Here is a 7,500-nt window from a genome sequence, read left to right on the forward strand (position 1 = left end):
TACCACCCAACATTAATTCTTCATGTATTAAATTAAATATAATACAAGATTAACTTCATTTTTTCATAATTTGCCCAATAAATTATCCATGCCGGCAAGACAATACTCCACAGTCATATTATTTTGTTACTTTTACTTTTTCTCATATGACTTGCCTTGCGCGACACCACTCCATATATAGGTTTTTGAACACCATCTCTTTAAGCATGATACTTTTTTCAAATGCTACCACCCAACATTAATTCTTCATGTATTAAATAAAATATAATACAAGATTAACTTCATTTTTTCATAATTTGCCCAATAAATTATCCATGCCGGCAAGACAATACTCCACAGTCATATTATTTTGTTACTTTTACTTTTTCTCATATGACTTGCCTTGCGCGACACCACTCCATATATAGGTTTTTGAACACCATTTCCTTAAGAATGATACTTTTTTCAAATGCAACCACTCACTATTAATTCTTCATGTATTAATTTAAATATAACACACGAATAACTTAAATATTTAATAATTTGAACTATAATTGACGGTTGCCGGCAAGACAATACTCCACAATCATGTGATTTCCATATATAATTTTGTCTATAGCAAACATTTTTTATTGTACTAGAGTTGTTCCATACGTTATTACCCAAAATTTATTTTACATGTTAAATTCTATTATATCACATTGTTTGTGTCATATGTTATTATCTAACATGTAATTTATATGTTTCATGATATTATTTGACATTTTGTATTGGAAAACACTGAATTGAATTTCATAACATTTCATAATTTGCCCAATAAATGACCCATGCCGGCAAGACAATACTCCACAGTCATATTATTTTGTTACTTTTTTTTTTTTCTATTAACTTCCCTTCCCCCCACCCCCCCAAATATTTATTTTTAAAAAAAATTTTTTAAAAAAAAAAATTTTTTTTAAAAAAAAAAAAAAAAATTTTTTTTTTTTTTTTTTTTTTTAAAAAAAAAAAAAAAAAAAACTTAAATATTTAATAATTTGAACTATAATTGACGGTTGCCGGCAAGACAATTCTCCACAATCATGTGATTTCCATATATAATTTTGCCTATAGCAAAATTTTTTTTTGTAGTAGAGTTGTTCCATACGTTATTACCCAACATTTATTTTACATGTTAAATTTCTATTATACATTGTTGTGTTATGTTATTTTACATGTATTTATATGTTTTGTATTATTTGAATTTTGTATAGGAAAACACTATTGATTTTAACATTTTATTTCAATAAATTTCATGGAAGACATTTTTTCATATGATTTGCGCGACACCACTCCATATATAGGTTTTTGAACACCATTTCCTTAAGAATGATACTTTTTTCAAATGCAACCACTCACTATTAATTCTTCATGTATTAATTTAAATATAACACACGAATAACTTAAATATATAATAATTTGAACTATAATTGACGGCTGCCGGCAAGACAATACTCCACAATCATGTGATTTCCATATATAATTTTGTCTATAGCAAACATTTTTTATTGTACTAGAGTTGTTCCATACGTTATTACCCAACATTTATTTTACATGTTAAATTCTATTATATCACATTGTTTGTATCATATGTTATTATCTAACATGTAATTTATATGTTTCATGATATTATTTGACATTTTGTATTGGAAAACACTGAATTGAATTTCATAACAATTCCAAGTCTCATGAGTGTAAATTTTATTAATCGGTTTATTATTATTATGCAATATCAAATAAAATATAAACTTCTATTTCACACTAAATATAACATTTATGTTTAAGAGTGTAAATTTTTCATTCGCATATTACTGTTCTCCATTGATTGAATTATAATATATTTTTAATATGATTTCATATATTTATTTTTTTGTGTTTTCTACTATTGCCTTTCGCAGTTATCATATATATATATATATATATATATATATATATATATATATATATATCCCTCATATATATAATAAAATGTGTGTTCCTTTTCTCTCTGTTTTGTTTAAAACAATATAATATTTTTTTTCCCTTTCAATAACAATTCAATTATTCTGAAAAGAATGTTATTTATAAAATAACATAAATTTTGTATTGCATCATCAAAAAGCTTTTTGTATATAACATTTTCTTAAGGTCCGGTCCACACATTATCAACTTACAAAGAAATATATAAAATATCATAAGTAAATTAACAAATATGGCACCTTTAAACAACTCATACAATATATATATATATATATGTTTTAGTTGGTGTTTAACAACCATAACACACATATTATATTTTATATTTGTTGTTTTATTAACATTTTCGAATCATCAAGCAAAGGATAAGCTTCAGTGGATCGCAGTATGGCAGCTGCTCAACCACTTACAACACCTTGCCTGTTACAAAAGTCGTTTACAATTGATTCTAGGCTTTGTCATTGTATTAAATAATGTTTAAATATGTAACTAGCACGGCATCAGGTGATCATAGATCCTCCCAATTTACTATGTTACAAATAACATTGGCATCACATCCATTGTCGTTTATAAAATAAATTATAAACTTTTAATGGTTTAGAAGCCATACAATGCAAATTGCCCCTTATTTATCATTGCAGTCCAGCACGGATACGACCTTAGAGGCGTTCAGGCATAATCCAACGGACGTAGCGTCATACCACTGTTCGCTCGAACAAGTATTGTGCCATTGGTCCGTACCTGCGGTTCCTCTCGTACTACGCAGGAATGCTGTCGCAACAACGTTTTGTCATTAGTAGGGTAAAACTAACCTGTCTCACGACGGTCTAAACCCAGCTCACGTTCCCTTGCATGGGTGAACAATCCAACGCTTGGTGAATTTTGCTTCACAATGATAGGAAGAGCCGACATCGAAGGATCAAAAAGCGACGTCGCTATGAACGCTTGGCCGCCACAAGCCAGTTATCCCTATGGTAACTTTTCTGACACCTCTTGTTAAAAACTCTTTAAACCAAAAGGATCGATAGGCCGAGCTTTTGCTGTCCCTGTGTGTACTGAACACCGAGATCAAGTCAGCATTTGCCCTTTTGCTCTATGTGTGGTTTCTGTCCGCACTGAGCTGGCCTTGGGACACCTCCGTTATTATTTGAGAGATGTACCGCCCCAGTCAAACTCCCTACCTGGCAATGTCCTTGAATTGGATCATACCTGAGTAATTGGAGTTATACCAAATTTTTAAATCAAAAATACATAAATGCATTTTCTTATTAAAGAATTTGTTTGCGATTATATAACAAACTCGTGATACTTTGATCAAGAAGCTTGCATCAAAACCCAATACCATAAGATATAATAAATACATCCGTATAATGGCTAGGAAATGATACACGTTCCATTTAATCAAGTAAGTAAGGAAACAATAAGAGTAGTGGTATTTCATTGTCGATACCAAACCGAAGTCTAATATCTCCCACTTATTCTACACCTCTTATGTCTCCTTACACTGCCAGATTAGAGTCAAGCTCAAAAGGGTCTTCTTTCCCCGCTAATTATTCCAAGCCCGTTCCCTTGGCTGTGGTTTCGCTAGATAGTAGATAGGGACAGTAGGAATCTCGTTAATCCATTCATGCGCGTCACTAATTAGATGACGAGGCATTTGGCTACCTTAAGAGAGTCATAGTTACTCCCGCCGTTGACCCGCGCTTACTTGAATTTCTTCACTTTGACATTCAGAGCACTGGGCAGAAATCACATTGTGTCAACACCCGCTAGGGCCATCACAATGCTTTGTTTTAATTAGACAGTCGGATTCCCCAAGTCCGTGCCAGTTCTGAATTGATTGTTAATTGATAATCGTTATAATTTAAAAGAACTAATCAGTTGCCCAATTAGTATTCTTAAAAATTTTAGCAAGAAAGTTCCACAATTGGCTACGTAACTAAACTATCCGGGGAACAAGAATCTACCATAAATGATAGAAACCCTATTTACCCAGAACGAGCACATAAACCATGTTATTGTTTCCCAATCAAGCCCGACTATCTCAATCTTCAGAGCCAATCCTTATCCCGAAGTTACGGATCTAATTTGCCGACTTCCCTTACCTACATTATTCTATCGACTAGAGACTCTTCACCTTGGAGACCAGCTGCGGATATTGGTACGGCCTGTTGAGAAGTTTGCGTATCCCCACCATAAATTTTCAAGGTCCGAGGAGAAAATATCGACACAACAGTATATGTCATGCTCTTCTAGCCCATCTACCATATCTCTCTGCGAAAGACTTCCATGGTAGTACGGCTATAAAACAGAAAAGAAAACTCTTCCGATACCTCTCGACGGCTTCTTTATGGTCGTTCCTGTTGCCAGGATGAGCACGAGGCCCATATTTAATAACAAACGGATACTCAACAGGTTACGGAATTGGAACCGTATTCCCTTTCGTTCAAAATTATTCAAGTGTATAAAAATCGGTATGATGCAAAATATATTTTGATTTTTCTATACTTGAAAATTTTCGGCTTTCGCCTTGAACTTAGGACCGACTAACTCGTGATCAACCACTGTTCACACGAAACCCTTCTCCACTTCAGTCCTCCAAGGTCTCATTCGATTATTTGCTACTACCACCAAGATCTGTACCAATGGCGGGCTCCATGCAGGCTTACGCCAAACACTTCTATGCACACCATTGTACCTTCCTACTCACTAAAGTTTCAAAATTTATATTACAAGTAACATAAATCATCTACTTTAGCGGTAATGTATAGGTATACAACTTAAGCGCCATCCATTTTAAGGGCTAGTTGCTTCGGCAGGTGAGTTGTTACACACTCCTTAGCGGATTTCGACTTCCATGATCACCGTCCTGCTGTTTTAAGCAACCAACGCCTTTCATGGTTTCTGTATGAGTTGTTAATTTGGGCACCGTAACATTACGTTTGGTTCATCCCACAGCGCCAGTTCTGCTTACCAAAAGTGGCCCACTGGGCACATTATATCATAACCTTAAACTTCATATCAAGAAAGTTAAGGTTCTTACCCATTTAAAGTTTGAGAATAGGTTAAGATCGTTTCGACCCTAAGGCCTCTAATCATTCGCTTTACCAGATAAGATTATTTTATACAACAGTTAAATGCACCAGCTATCCTGAGGGAAACTTCGGAAGGAACCAGCTACTAGATGGTTCGATTGGTCTTTCGCCCCTATACTCAATTCTGACAATCGATTTGCACGTCAGAACTGTTTCGGTCTTCCATCAGGGTTTCCCCTGACTTCAACCTGATCAAGTATAGTTCACCATCTTTCGGGTCACAGCATATATGCTCAAGGTACGTTCCAGTTAGAGGTATAAATAATATAAATATCATTATACATAACTATATAGAGCGCCCCGGGATTGTGTTAATTAACTATAAATAGCTAAAAAACTAATCCCATTAATAGTCAAGTTAATTACGCTATTAGGTTTATATCCCAATAACTTGCACATATGTTAGACTCCTTGGTCCGTGTCTCAAGACGGGTCCCGAAGGTATCCTGAATCTTTCGCATTGTTAATCATACAAGTGCATATAATAAACACAAAAATCATTGAAAATTATGCCATTATATAATTCCGAAAAATTAACGCACTGTATTCATATAAATCTATCAGCACTTTATCAAATTTATGACATTTATATCATGTTATAATGCAAGCACTATAATTGAAATAATCAATAATTCACAATTTTTTGATAAATTAATTATGTTAATAGATTACAATGTCCTTATATGGAAAAAATGCACACTATTATTATAATATTAATTAAATATTACAATTCTAATGATGAATTTTCCATAACGGATATTCAGGTTCATCGGGCTTAACCTCTAAGCAGTTTCACGTACTATTTAACTCTCTATTCAGAGTTCTTTTCAACTTTCCCTCACGGTACTTGTTTACTATCGGTCTCATGGTTATATTTAGTTTTAGATGGAGTTTACCACCCACTTAGTGCTGCACTATCAAGCAACACGACTCTTTGGAAACATCATCTAGTAATCATTAACGTTATACGGGCCTGGCACCCTCTATGGGTAAATGGCCTCATTTAAGAAGGACTTAAATCGTTAATTTCTCATACTAGAATATTGATGTTCCTTACACTGCATCTCACATTTGCCATATAGACAAAGTGACTTAGTGCTGAACTGATTTCTTTTCGCTCGCCGCTACTAAGAAAATCCTTGTTAGTTTCTTTTCCTCCCCTAATTAATATGCTTAAATTCAGGGGGTAGTCCCATATGAGTTGAGGTTGTATAAAACAATTTTTATTGAATACTATGATATAATATTCAATATTATGAATACACTAATTCTTGAAGAATAATAATATTTACAACAGTTTTCTTATCGCATCAATAATAATCGAGACAATTCTAGATGAAAAAAAAACTTTCATTTCATTTTTATGCTAGACATTTCTCGATATTATTTGAATTTGAAAAAGAAAATATATATCTTCAGTTTTCTCATACAAATTATACACAATGAGAGTTGGTATGTATATCCATATATAAATTAATATTATGAATATTTCGTGTGTGCACTAATAAAGTGCACACATTATTTATCCAATAATATACCATATGCTCAAATATTAAAAAACATTTAAAGCAACTTATTTAGCATAGTCTTACAACCCTCAACCATATGTAGTCCAAGCAGCACTATAAAATTAATTAAAGTACATAACAGCATGGACTGCGATATGCGTTCAAAATGTCGATGTTCATGTGTCCTGCAGTTCACACGATGACGCACAGTTTGCTGCGTTCTTCATCGACCCATGAGCCGAGTGATCCACCGCTTAGAGTGATACAATTTTTTTTTGTTTATTTCATTGTCAAAAATATATTTATTGAAAGAAATTAAAAATACACCATTTTACTGGCATATATCAATTCCTTCAATAAAATTGATTTACCTAAAAAATGTTGCGAAATGTCTTAGTCTTACATAATTTATAAAAATATGGTATATGAAACAATTTCAATAAGATAGCCAAACAAGAATATTAATATAAACATATGTAAAACATTAACCTGGAAACAGGTACAACAATATATATTTAGGTTGTTGCGTTTATACAATGTATGCTCATAGAAATAATGACCAATACATTTGTGCAACGCATGCATATTATGGTACATATACACGCAAAGTTTATCCATTAAAATACAAAAACACATAATTATGTTATATCACAATTTTCGAATGACCATTTATAATTATAATTATTTGTGTAATCGTAAATTAATAGAATTTTTATTATATATATATATATATATTATATATACAAAATATGACATCTGATTTATTAACGGTAAGGGACATTATACAATAATGATCCTTCCGCAGGTTCACCTACGGAAACCTTGTTACGACTTTTACTTCCTCTAAATAATCAAGTTCGGTCAACTTTTGCGAAACAACCGCAACACACAAGGCGTCACAGTGATCACGTCCGGAGACCTCACTA

General features: G+C 32.7%; 3 non-coding genes across 3 annotated transcripts in view; all 3 read right to left on the reverse strand.

Moving 5' to 3' along the window:
- Positions 1–2,317: 2,317 nt before the first annotated feature.
- LOC122322749 lies at positions 2,318–6,276 on the reverse strand. The gene has a single exon (XR_006246821.1). It is a non-coding gene; the product is annotated as a large subunit ribosomal RNA (ribosomal RNA).
- Positions 6,277–6,657: 381 nt separating this feature from the next.
- Positions 6,658–6,836, reverse strand: LOC122322721. The gene has a single exon (XR_006246793.1). It is a non-coding gene; the product is annotated as a 5.8S ribosomal RNA (ribosomal RNA).
- Positions 6,837–7,362: 526 nt separating this feature from the next.
- The window catches only part of LOC122322734, a 1,995-nt gene continuing 1,857 nt past the window's right edge, over positions 7,363–7,500 (reverse strand). Inside the window, exon 1 of the ribosomal RNA XR_006246806.1 lies at positions 7,363–7,500. This exon is cut by the window's right edge and continues 1,857 nt beyond it. This is a non-coding gene — a ribosomal RNA (small subunit ribosomal RNA).

The sequence above is a fragment of the Drosophila grimshawi genome, unplaced genomic scaffold (genome assembly GCF_018153295.1).
Source record: "Drosophila grimshawi isolate 15287-2541.00 unplaced genomic scaffold, ASM1815329v1 contig_60, whole genome shotgun sequence".
Taxonomy (NCBI): domain Eukaryota; kingdom Metazoa; phylum Arthropoda; class Insecta; order Diptera; family Drosophilidae; genus Drosophila; species Drosophila grimshawi.